Source organism: Lactuca sativa, chromosome 6, assembly GCF_002870075.4.
Source record: "Lactuca sativa cultivar Salinas chromosome 6, Lsat_Salinas_v11, whole genome shotgun sequence".
NCBI lineage: Eukaryota > Viridiplantae > Streptophyta > Magnoliopsida > Asterales > Asteraceae > Lactuca > Lactuca sativa.
The window spans coordinates 171,938,448-171,951,758 of NC_056628.2; the positions used below are offsets into that span (position 1 = coordinate 171,938,448).

At 39.3% G+C, this 13,311-nt stretch overlaps 1 non-coding gene across 1 annotated transcript; it reads left to right on the forward strand.

Moving 5' to 3' along the window:
- The first annotated feature begins 12,981 nt into the window (after positions 1 to 12,981).
- LOC111901986 (U6 spliceosomal RNA) lies at positions 12,982 to 13,084 on the forward strand. Its single transcript, XR_002853645.1, has one exon. It is a non-coding gene; the product is annotated as a U6 spliceosomal RNA (small nuclear RNA).
- The last annotated feature ends 227 nt before the right edge of the window (positions 13,085 to 13,311 follow it).

Sequence of the window (13,311 nt, forward strand, 5' to 3'; positions counted from 1 at the left end):
GCTCATTTGGAACTTGTTGGTCATGAGCTTTGCAAATTCATCCACCATCCCTTGATCAGTTGATCCGAAGATGATATCATCCACATATATTTGTACAAGCATAAGGTGATTACCGTTTGCCTTTCTAAATAAAGTGGGATAAATCACACCTCTTTTATAACCGGATGAGACAAGAAATTCTGAGAGAGTCTCATACCACGCTCTTGGTTCTTGTTTTAGACCATAGACTGTTTTCTCAAGCTTGTAACAGTGATCCGGGAATTCATGACTTTCGAAGCCCAGAGGTTGTTAAAGATAAACCTCCTCTTTCAATTCACCATTTAGGAAGGCACTCTTTACATCCATTTGATGTACTTTGATGTTCTTATGAGCAGAATTACGCTAAGAAGATGTGTACGGCCTCCATCTTGGCTATGGGGGAGTATGTTTCATCATAATCAACACCTTCAAGTTGACTATACCCCTTAGTGACTAGTCTCGCTTTGTTTCTGACGACCGCACCAGATTCATCTAATTTATTCTTGTATACCCATCTTGTTCCAACAATAGTGTGTCCTTTTGGCTTCGGAACGAGTTGCCACACTTTGTTTCTTTCAAATTCTTCCGGTTCCTCCTACATTGCGGATATCCAGTCGAGCTCCTTTAAGGCTTCTTTGATGGTTCTAGGCTCAACCGATGACATAAATGCTGCATAGTGATAGTGATCAGTTAAATCTTTAGGGGAACGAGTTTGGATACTTGCTTATGGGTTTTCGATGATTTGTCTCAGTGGGTGGTCCTTCGTCCATACATGCAGACAAGGTTGCAGACGATCAACGGCTGCGGTGGAGGGAATGTCTTCAATATTTGAAGACTGTGCGGCAGAAGAGGGCAGTTCCCCTTGGACTTGTGAGTAGCCAACAAAATTGTCGTGGATTGGGGAATTAGGATTAGCATTTACTTGATCAATTGATATAAGCCCCCTAGATTGCGGATCGGAGTTCCTCTTGATCCTGACAAGGTTCCCCCTAGATTGTAGAGAGTGATTACCCTTGGATCGGTTTCAGTGTCAATGTTCTCTATATCTTCAACGTTTGAGTCCAAGGAGACATTTTATGGGAGACTAATGCTACGAATAGGAATCAGAGTTGCTTCCTCAGGTACGAGAACCTCGATGGTTGTCACTTGAACCAGAGTGGAGTTTTCCCCTCAACCGGCAAAGTGGAAGTATTGAGTGACACATCATCAGATAGAGTAGGACCAGAGACTTTCGCATGCTGCTGTTGAGCTTTTGGAGACATGAGAACTCCGGATAGTTGTGCAGTCTCTACAGGGTGGCTTTCAGTATTACGGACGTAATAGTCATCGAATTTGACATCGAAGCTTTCCAGTATGGCTTTAGTTTCTTTTGACTGAGCAGTGTTGCGGATGTAACAGTTATCAAATTTGACATCGAAGCTTTCAGTATCGTGCGTCTGATGAGAACCCTATAGGCTACTTTGTTAGTCGAATAGCCAAGAAAAATGCCTTCATCTGACTTTGGTGCAAACTTGTTAAGATGATCCTTGCTATTGATCACAAAACATCTACACCCAAAGATGTGAAAGAATCATACATTTGGTTTGCGGTTGTTAAGACCCTCATATGGAGTTTTGTTGAGATGCTTACAGAAAATGCTTCGGCTTTGGATAAAGCATGTTGTGGCCACTGCTTCGTCCCTGAAGTAGAGATGAAGGTTTGTAAAATTGAGAATAGATATGGCTGCTTCTACCAGAGTTTGGTTTCTTCGCTCTACTACTCCATTTTGTTGTGGTGTGTAAGGGGATGAGAAATTATGACTAATACCTTTTGAATCCAATAAATTTTTTAGAATATTATTAGTGAACTAGGTTCCATTATCACTTCGGATGCGGCACACTGGTAATTTGATTAGTTCAATTTCTTTGATGAAATTGATCAGAACCTGTGGTGTTTCAGACTTGAGTCTCAAGAAAAAGACCCATGTGAAACGAGTGAAATCATCAACTACAACCAGTATGTGTTTCTTGTGATGAAGATTGGCTATGGTAGATGGATCGTAGAGATCAATATGTAAAAGTTCTAGTGGTTCAGAAATTGAAGAATCAATCACTATAGAATGGCTTGCTTTGGATTGTTTGCCACACTCACAAGCAAAACAAAGAGTGTCATTGTTGTACTTCAGAAAAGGAAGACATCGGACGAGTTCTCCGATGACAAGGTTGTTGATATATCTGAAGTTCAGATGCGCTAGTTTGTGATGCCATAACCAGCTGACCTCGGATATTGCTTTTGACAGAAAGCATAGCTGCGGTTTCCCAATGATCAAATAGACATCCAATGGATACATAGTTCCTTCAGACTTAGATTTGATCAAACAGGTGCTTCTGTTACTTGTCATTATGTAGGAGTAGTCGTTATCAAATTCAACCCGATGACCTGCTTTACATAGTTGGCCTACACTGATGAGATTGTGTTAGATACCTTCTACGTAAGCAACCTTTTGGATGGAGAAGTTTCATGTAGTAAGCACACCGTAACTTCGGATTATTCCATTCGCATTGTTCCCGAATGTAACATTTCCACCGTTGCATATAGGCCTGAAGTCCCGAAGGTATTCTAACCTTCTGGTCATGTGCAAGGATTAGGTACTATATATTAATCACTCCTCTTCTTGATCCTCCTTGCACATTGCATGAAAATTACACGGTTAGTTTGGGCACCCAAACAAGTTTGGAGCATGAGGCGACTAGTGGGGTTTTCAAAGATGCATGAATCGAGGCTGCAAGGATAGGTTTTATGTCAATATTGAGACCTAGACCTTGGTGTTTAGGAAGTTTTGGAGTGTTGTGAGATTTTGAAAAGTTATGAGATTTTTTGAAAATACGAGGGTTTTGAGAAGTACGACGTTTCTGACAGGCACAAGTTTTTTGGAAATATGAGGTTTTTTGAGAAGAGCCAAGTGGGGCTCGAGAAGATCCCTTTTGACGATGAAATCTAAATGATAGACTTTTATCATTCATCCGGACATCATACTTGACCAGCGGTCCGAAGGGTGTGGCATTAGTCTTGTGACCAGTCCCAGATTGCGATTGACATTGATACCCTTGGGATTTGAAAAAACAGAGTTTGAAAAGGTGTGAGTACGTGAAAATCTCCTAGACTGTGTCTTCCTGAAAAGTTCAGGTGACTGAAAATGTGTTGGAGTGGGCAAAATCCCCTTCCATTTTGGGTCGTCTAAGGAATAGACCTGAAAACCATTACTTCGAAAAGACTTTACTTTCTTTTGGGTTTTTTCAAAAGATTTTTAAAAAGTTTTAGGAACAATACATTACTTTTTGCTTAATTTCTTGGCTCTCATGTTTTTAGAAAAATATTTTGATAAAAACAAGTTTTTCTGGACTCTTGGGTTTTGAAATTTTGACATGCCTTTTGTTTTTCGAAAATACTTCCCATTTTTTACCACAAGATTGAAGTACCTCTTTGAAGGCCATTTTTGCTTGAGTTTTTGGAGAACCGCGGTCATTGAGATTCAACTGCGGTTTTTTAGAATCTTTAGATTTATTTTGAAAACGCGGACTTGATTCATCTGAACTAGAAAGTTCAAGATTCTAGGAACACTGATACTCGAAGTTTTCTATAGGCAACTCATGATGGATTGGTTGAATGGTCACTGAATTCTTAATTTTGTTTTGTAGTGACGAACATTGGACTACCACAGCGTAAGTCTGAGTTAATTTTTTTATGGGACATTTGATGAGAGGCAGTTGGTCATAATGCGGTTTAGAATTACAATAAGCGGTACTGCAGTCTGAAGGCAGTGATGGGAAGTTCATAAAAACTTCAGATTCTTTCATAAGAGTTTCTTTATCAACGACTGATGAAGTCTGAGAGTTGGGATAAATTATGCTATAGATAGGAATTTGATCACTTGAGTGACCCAAAAATTCAGAAAGAATTTCCTCAATAACACATATATTACTTAGATTATGAAGTCGACCAAAATGATCTTTGATGTCTTTGGGAAAGGTTTTGTCATTGACTGGAAAATGGAACTCTCGGTCCGAAGGGACATAAGGACGGTCTTTGTTAAATCGGGGTGATGAATCCTTTGCGGTGGAGAACCCATTAGACCAACCCCAATTAAATGTGTTATCCACGGTTCCATTATTCACAAGATTCTCAATAGATTCACTTTCATTGAACAACTTTTCTATTAAAAGATTTAATCATACAATTTCATTTGGAGCTAAATCTCTTTTATCTAATGTTATGCCTAATTGGGTTTCACATAACATTCTTGCATCCTTCTCTAATCCTAAGTCACTCTCTAGCATGGTAACCTTGAGTCTTTTGTCTTCTAGACGTCCTCTAACATGGAACATTTCTTGGGAAGCAATGTTCTTCTCATCTAGGGCTTTGTTATATTCTGAAAGGACGGCAACACAAGTGTCATTAAGGTCGTTTATGAACGGTTGGCAATCATGCATGTTATAATTAAGAGTTCGGATCATGAGTTTTACCTATTCAACAATGCTTAGAGTTCCATCCTTTGCCATGTAGCAGTAGTTCTTTTGCTGCAAGTTTGACCCATCCTCATCCGTAGTTTCCATCATGCAAATTTTGCCTTTACCCTTGATGTTGCTGATATCTTCATCCTCATCTCTGGATGACCACACTTGATGGTCTCTTTTGACTTGGGCTACATATGCCCTTGCTTTTTCTTTTTCCTCCATCTATTGAGCCATTCTCAAATAGAATGCTCTGTCTTTCACTATATTCTCTTTGCAGTCTTTTGCAAAGTCATTTTCCTTCTTACACTTGTGACAAATTACGACATCGACCTAGTCTTCTATTGAGGTACCGCATTCAGTTGGCTTGACAGGCTGCAGTGCCTCTTTTGATTGAGTGTTTTGAGGACTACAGTGATGGGTGAGGATTTTTGGAATATCGAGAGTGATTATTTTGAGGATTGAAGTTGAGTTTGAAGGGAGGTTTATTAAACTGCTGATTTTGAGGAAAGATGAGGGTGGTAGCCTGTTGAATTGTTGGCTAACTAGGGCAATGGCTTTTTGGAATTCCTCTTCATCATCGTATTCTAAGTCAGATTTGTTTGACTGCAGAGGGTTATCATACGTGGGAGATTAAGATTGAGTGTGAGGTGCTTGTGCTACGAGAGCGAGTGGTCTACCGAAGTCAGCACAGTCTTTGAGTACAGATGATTCTTGTGCTTGTAGCTCACCATAAAGCTTGTAAAGAGATAAAGAGTGAATTTTTTTATCTCCTTGGACTATTATCTTATCCGTAGTCCAATGTCTACCCAAACCATTGAGAAACTAAAGATTTGTCTCATGGTTTCTTCGAACGGTGCCAACATTTGATAACTTTGTGAGAATTAGATTGAACCTCTTGAGGGAGTCTTCCAGACTTTCACCAGCATGATATTTGAAGTTGTTGAACTCGTTGAGTGTATTTGTAAGTTTTTATCTTGAGCTTGTTCTCTACCTTCATACAGGTTCTTGAGGACATCCCATATTTCTTTTGCTGACTTGCAATTGATGATGATATCAAAGCTGTCAGGAGCAACTCCGCAGGATATCTCATAAAAAGCAACAACATCCTTTTCCATCTTATCCAGATCATCTTTGGTGGGACGATTCATGGTTGGTTGAAAGCAAAAAAAATTATTTTTTTGTTTTTTTTAAGAAATGAGCTCCAGTGGTATAGAAGGCCTTTAAGAATCAGAGTTCTTGTTTAAAAAGCAACCACTTTGGCTCTGATACCAATTGTTGAGAGGAAAACTTGAGTAACACACTTGAACAAATGTTAGAACAAGTAATAATGCGTAATTAAGTTTAACTCAGTGGATCATAAAGCTCAACAATAATAAGTTAGAATTAGATAGTTAGATAGTTAGGTGCGGAAATATAAGGAAATGTAAATGACAACAAGTATTATATCAAGAAGACACTTAAGTTGATTCTTAACAAGGATTGTAATCAAACCAAGTTAGTTAGTGAGATCAGACTTAGTGATTAAGTCAAGACATAATTGCTCCGAATATATATTATAATCTTCATATATCAATTTTAGTTTAGGAGGATCCTTGAAGATGAGAAAGTAAGAGAGAATATGATATTCAAGATAGATATATTCAAGAGAGATATATTTTTCAGAAAGAGAGAGCTCTATTTATAGAGTCTTGAAGATTACAAAGTTAAATCTGTCTAAGGTGGCCATGCAAGGCACACTGGATAAAGAAATGTAAAGACATAAGATAACAGATAAACTAAAACTAAGACAAAATACTCACGATGTCGACTGCAGATGTGGTTCTTGATTGTGGTTGTGATCTTGACAGCAAATCAAGAGATGGCTTCAGATTTGTTAAGTTTAAGAGGGTCACTTTTATGCGTCAACACCAGGATACCGACCTAACCAGGTCACTAAGCATATCACCATCCTAAATACCAGGATGTAAATCGATAAGCATATCATGCACTAACCCTGGATACAAATCCGATAAGGGCCAGCATTGGTGACTTAGAACCAGTTGATATAGTGAGGATAACTCACCTCGCAAGTGGTGCTGAAATGAACCGAAAGTCTCCAATCGCTGTCTCACCGAAAGTCCCGAGCTATCCAAATAATAAACACTATGTCAATACATGGATTATCAGTCTTGACTCAGGGTCCACATAATCCATTTTGGTCCTTTCTCTTTATTGGGCCAAGGCCCAATTTCCAAATCCATGATCCACAAGTCCACATATGCAAGGCCCATTATTGGCCCAGTTTTCTAAATTGGGCCCAACTCCCTATTTTGGCCTTATTCTAAGATCCATATTCAAAACCAGCCCAAAACACCATTATTCAGAAAGCCCAGTAAGGACCAAGTCCAATTAGTCCAAAAGCAGCCCAATCCCAAAGTCTAACTTGTCAAAAGCCCAATAGAGGACGTATGCGGGGGTGTACTCCTCTGGTACGTTGGGTGTACTCTTCCTGATCTTGACCACCATCGGGGTGGTTGACTCAGTACACTGGGCGTACATGATTTACTCAGGGTTTTGCCAAAACCCTAATAAGTGCTTAGTGACTTAAGCACTTAAGCCCATATTATAGATCCATCGACCAAAGTGTCTTAGAACCATAAAGTCTCGAACTTTAGGACTTTGGACGTCCAGAAAGCTCTTAATATTAATACCTTTCTACTACATGCATGGGACATCTTAAGCCATCGGGACCTTATTTTTATCACTTAGGACCTCTTCAATAGTCCAGAAGGACAGTTTATTTCGTCTAAATGATATCATGCACCAACTTGGGACTTTTAGGACAAGAAATTGTTCCTTGAAGCTAAAATGGCAAGATCTATAACATACACGCATAAACTTTGAAGCTTTTTACCTTTTGGAGCATCTAAGGCACTAAATAACATCAGTGCTACTAGCTTGTTATGCTTCTCCAACTCCTTGATGCAACACCTTCTTCTCCAACTACTTAAAATACACTCTATAACCTCACAAACTCAAGGAAATGATTAGGGTTTGGGGAAAACGGCTCTAAACAGTGGAGGCTGAGTTAAGAGAGGGTTATAAGCTCATAAGGTTGTTTATATAACAGTCAAACCCTATATATTAGGGTTTCCACCCTACGTGAGTATGCCCAGCGTACATAAGTGTACGCCTAGTGTACTAGGGTGCAACTAGTACGCACAACGTACCTTATGTACGCTTAGCATACTCTCTTGATCTGAAAGTTGCAACTTTAGCCCTTAGACTTCTCATGGGTCAACTCTTCTAACCCTAAGGACTAAAAATGACAAAATAATAATAGAAAAGAGTATTCGGAAATACCTGCAAAATCTCAGGATGTTAAAATTCTCCCCCACTTGACCTAGATTTCGTCCTCGAAGTCTGTGGTGGTAAACAAATATGGGTAATGCACCCGCATCTCAGACTCTGGCTCCCATGTTCACTCAGATCCCTTCCGATGTCGCCATTACACCATTACCAGAGGTATCTTCTTGTTGCGCAGAACCTTTACCTTCCTTTCCAAAATAGCCACCGGCTGCTCCATATAGTACAGGCGCTCGTCAACCTGAACATCATCCAACGACACTACCGCATCCTCGTCTAATATGCACTTCCGTAGCTGGGAAATATAGAAAGTGTTGTGTATCTGACGGAGCTCCTCCAGAAGATCCAGTCAGTATGCAACCTTGCCAACCCTGGCAATAACCCGAAATGGTCTGATGTATCGAGGACCCAACTTTCCCCTCTTTCTGAATCGAATAACTCATTTCCATGGGGAAACCTTAAGTAATACCATGTGACCTACCTGGAACTCCATCTCATATCGGCATCTGTCGGCGTAACTCTTCTACCGACTCTTAAAGTCTACAGTCATTGTCTGATATGCTAAATCTTCTTGGTAGTTTGCAAAATTACCTCCATCCGTCCCATCACTCTATGACCAACCTCACCCCAACAGACCAGGGTGAAACATCTCCGCCTATAAAACAGCTTAAAAGGTGGGGCACCAATACTGGAATGGTGTTATTCTCTTCAGAAAAAGGGGAAAGTTGGGTCCCCGACACCTCCATCCGTCCCATCACTTTGTGACCAACCTCACCCCAACAGACCGGGGTGCGACATCTCCGCCCATACAACAGCTGAAAAGGTGGGGCACCAATACTGGAATGATAGCTGTTGTTGTAGGCGAACTCAACAATGGGTAGGTGGGAATTCCAACTCCCACCGAATTTGATGACACAAGCTCTCAACATATCCTTGAGGGTCTGTATAGTCCGCTTGCTCTGGTCGTAAGTCTGTAGATGATATGTTGTGCTAAAATGCAGTCGTGTGCCCAGCTCCTCGTGGAACTTCTGCCAGAAGAAGGAGGTGAACCTAACATCACGGTCGGAGAAAATAGATATTGGAACTCTTTGGCAAGCAACGATCTCGCGAACATACACATCGACTAGCTTCTCGGCCGACGAGCTCTACCGTATGGCCAGAAAATGGGCAATCTTGGTCAATCGATCCATGACGACCCATATAGCATCGAATCCCATTTCCTTCCTCGGCAGCTAAGTAATGAAGTCCATCATCATCTTTTCCCATTTCCAAATGGGAATCTCTAGAGGATGTAGCTTTCCATGTGGCCTCTAATGAATGGCATTGACCATCTTGCAGGTCAAACACCTCTCGACATACCAAGCGATTTCTCGCTTCATGCACGGCCACCAACAACTCAAACTCAAATCCCGGTACATCTTAGTGGCTCCCGGGTAAATAGAAAATGAGACTTATGAGCCTCCTCCATAACTGTCTGTCTAACCCCTCCAAACATCCAGACCCATACCCGACCGCATCGGGTCAACAACCCACGACAAATCTTGCACAAATCGGGTATTCTCTCCCCTGATCCTCTCCAGCTTCCTGGATACCGACCTAACCAGGTCACTAAGCATATCACCATCCTAACTAACAGGATGTAAATCAATAAGTATATCATGCAATAAACACGGATACAAATCTGATAAGGGCAAACATTGGTGCCTTATACCCAGTTGATATAGTGAGGATAAATCACCTGGCAAGTGGTGCTGAAATGAATCGAAAGTCTTCGATCGTTGTCTCACCGAAAGTCCTGAACTATCCAAATACTAAACACTATGTCAATACATGGATTATCAATCTTGACTAAGGGTCCACATAATCCATTTTGGTCCTTTCTCTTTATTGGGCCAAGGCCCAATTTCCAAATCCATGATCCACAAGTCCACATATACAAGGCCCATTATTGGCCCAATTTTCAAAATTGGGCCCAACTCCCTATTTGGGCCTTATTTTAAGATCCATATTTAAAATTGGCCCAAAACACCATTATTCATAAAGCCCAGCAAGGCCTAAGTCCAGTTAGTCCAAAAGCAGCCCAATCCCAAAGCCTAACTTGTCAAAAGCCCAACAAAGGACATACGCGGGGCGTACTCCTCTGGTACGCTGGGCGTACTCTTCCCGACGTTAACCAACACCGGGGTGGTTGACTCAGTACATTAGCTGTACATGATTTACGCGGGGCATACGCGGGGTTTCGCTAAAACCCTAATAAGTGCTTAATGGCTTAAGCACTTAGGCCCATGTTTCAGATCCATCGACCAAAAGTGTCTTAGAACCATAAAGTATCGAACTTTAAGACTTTGGACGTCCAAAAAGCTCTTAATTGATTGTCTTAATCCATTAATACCTTTGGACTACATGCATGGGACATCTTAATCCATTAAGACCTTTCTACTACATGCATGGGACATCTTAAGCCTCTGGTACGCTAAGCGTACCTTATGTATGCTTAGCGTACTCTCTTGATCTCAAAGTTGCAACTTTAGCCCTTATATTTCTCATGGGTCAACTCTTCTAAACCCAGGGACTACAAATGACAAAATAATAATAGAAAAGAGGATTCGGAAATATCTGCAAAATCTTGGGATGTTACCCCTATATTCCTTATAGGCTCCGGAATATGAACATATAATCTTTGAATACATTTTAATCCCATCGACACTAATTAAGTCTTTTTTACTAACATCAAATCGTAAAACATTTACGAAGTTTATAATTTGACTAATAATGATAATATGAACCCTAATTTCATTGATCAAGTGAAAATGAGTACAAATCAAACATTTATTGAAGATCAAATCAAAGATTACTAGATATAAACATCGAATCTAGTTCATATTACAATCTAAACAACAAGTACATAGGAAGATAGAACCGCAAATTATAAGAAAAGTTAGCCACACATGACTAACATAAAATACAAATTGAACAAGTTTAATCTTTAAAAAAAAAAACTTACAAAATCAAAGACAAAGTGTTTCCAAAGTGAAAATGGTGATAAGATGTGTGAAAATCGCCCCCTCAAGTTCTTGGACAAAGTCCCACAAAAATGACTAGAAAACTCATCTTAATCGAAATTTGTGGATTTCAAAAACTGACAGACACCGTTACACAAGCTCGTGTAATGATGCATTCCCATTACACGACCCGTGTAATGGCCTTATTCTTGTGAAAAACCTCCAAACTGCGGGCTCGTGTAATGATGCCTTCCCAAAGTGCCACCCGTGTAATCAATTGAGAAATGTACATTTTCCGATTTTCCAAATTCTTTAATTTAGCTTTGAAAATTCTGAAACTTTGTATAGAGCTTCCCTCGAACATCCTAGGCATGCTCCAGTCTTCAAATCACCCTAAAACATCCACAAAAATCTTGAAAAGTAGATAGATCCTCGATTATGTCTCGTAAATGCAAAATGTATGTAAGACTAAACTAAAATGTCATGCAATGCGATAAATGAACATGCAATTAATATATAAAAGGTGCAATTTATGCACCAAACAATTGGGGAGCTCACTAAGTTTTATGCATACGGTTATGGATAAAATGTTTTGTTGGTTACTCGTGAGAAGAGCTCAGTAGGATTATGCACACACATCAAAGATATTCGTTTATGCGGTTTTTGTAAATTCAAATATGATAATGTATCGTTTCACACAAAGAAATGTCACTCAATGGTTTTTGAGATAAATGTTTTAATTGGTTCATCTATTTTACAAATGAAAAATATCTTTGTAATTTTTGGGAAGTTATGTATAGCTTAAGCGTTAATCAACTTTATAAAATAAACAAAAGAAAACTATTTAGTTTTGAGTTAATATTTATAAACATCTACGAAAAAAATATATAGCAGAATTTAATAAATAGTTAAAGACATGGACTAAAAATATAATATATAAATAAATACCTTTTATTCAATTTTAGACAATTTGATTTTTATTAGGGATAATGACTTAGGAATGTAATAAAGTTTTCCAGTTTGTCCGTATTAGGTCACTAAGGTTTTTTTGTGTGTATTAGACCAATATGGTTGTTATTACCGTTTATAAATAGTCCTTTTACCGGTTTTAACCGGCAATAAGGACTATTTCTAAACGGTAATAACAACCATATTGGTCTAATACGCACAAAAAAAAAAACCTTAGTGACCTAATACGGACAAACTGGAAACCTTATTACCCTCCTAAGTCATTAACCCTAATTTTAAAGACATTGAGAATATATTACCATCAACAGTAAACTACTTCGTTTAGAACTCGCGTCGTCCCATATAACTGTTGCGTTTTGAGCATTCTAACACTCCTAAGTGTATATGCAACCCTAAATACCTTGGATCTATGTTTTCTCTATTATACATGCAAATATGAACTTTCCAATGTATTCATCCTAACTAGCATAATAACATTGATTCATATGAATATATCAAGTTAGAATTACATACCTCTTTGATGTAGAATGTCTTCATGAAGCTTGAGTGCCTAGTGCCCCAAGTGTGACACCTCAAATGGTTCACACAACATCAAGTACACATGGAATGACTTGAGAGAAAATGAAACACTTCTTGAAATCATCTAGCCCTCATATTCACACTCTAGTGCCCGATTTCTTGATCCATGGGATTCTTTTATATGGTGGCTATTGGGGTTACACCATGTAACTCATAACTTTACCCATTCCTTATGCTCCATGGATTTTAACCTCCATGGAGTATCCATGGGTCACCCCATGGACTTAGTTCAACATAAGGAATCTTGGATCACAAGCCCACATATATAAGAATGAATGATTTACACAATCAATCCATATATTTAATTAGTCTCCTTTTGATCACTTAATTAATTCCAAATTAATTCTTGATCAATACTACTTAAACAACCTTATTAATATATTAGAACTTATAATATATTAACAAACCTTAAGTGTTAATTCTCTCATTATAGTCTATCCATATGCATGATGTCATGCAACACAAATGGACCATGCTGGTCGGGTCAAGTCTGACTAATTATAGTTATAGACTTAGACATTAATCCAACAATAACCTGCTACTCCTCTATATGGCGAAGCTCTTCATCTATAGTCGTCCCTTTAGGGACATCCGATAAAATTGGAACGATACAAAGAAGATTAGCATGGCCCCTGCGCAAGGATGACACACACAAATCGAGAAATGGTCCAAAAAATGTAACATCCTAGAATATCAAGAGTAAAGTTGAAGGGCTAAAAGAGTAAATTGGGAAGGGGAACTCGGCGAGTCCATGGTTGGACTCGCCGAGTAGGGTCGCAACTTTGGTCGCGTGTTAAGTGGCCGACTCGGCGAGTCAGCGGATGGACTCGGGGAGTAGGCGCTGAGTGGAGAAAACCCTATTTCTCGGGGTTGAGCCTTATATAAAGAACATAACATCCTTTCTC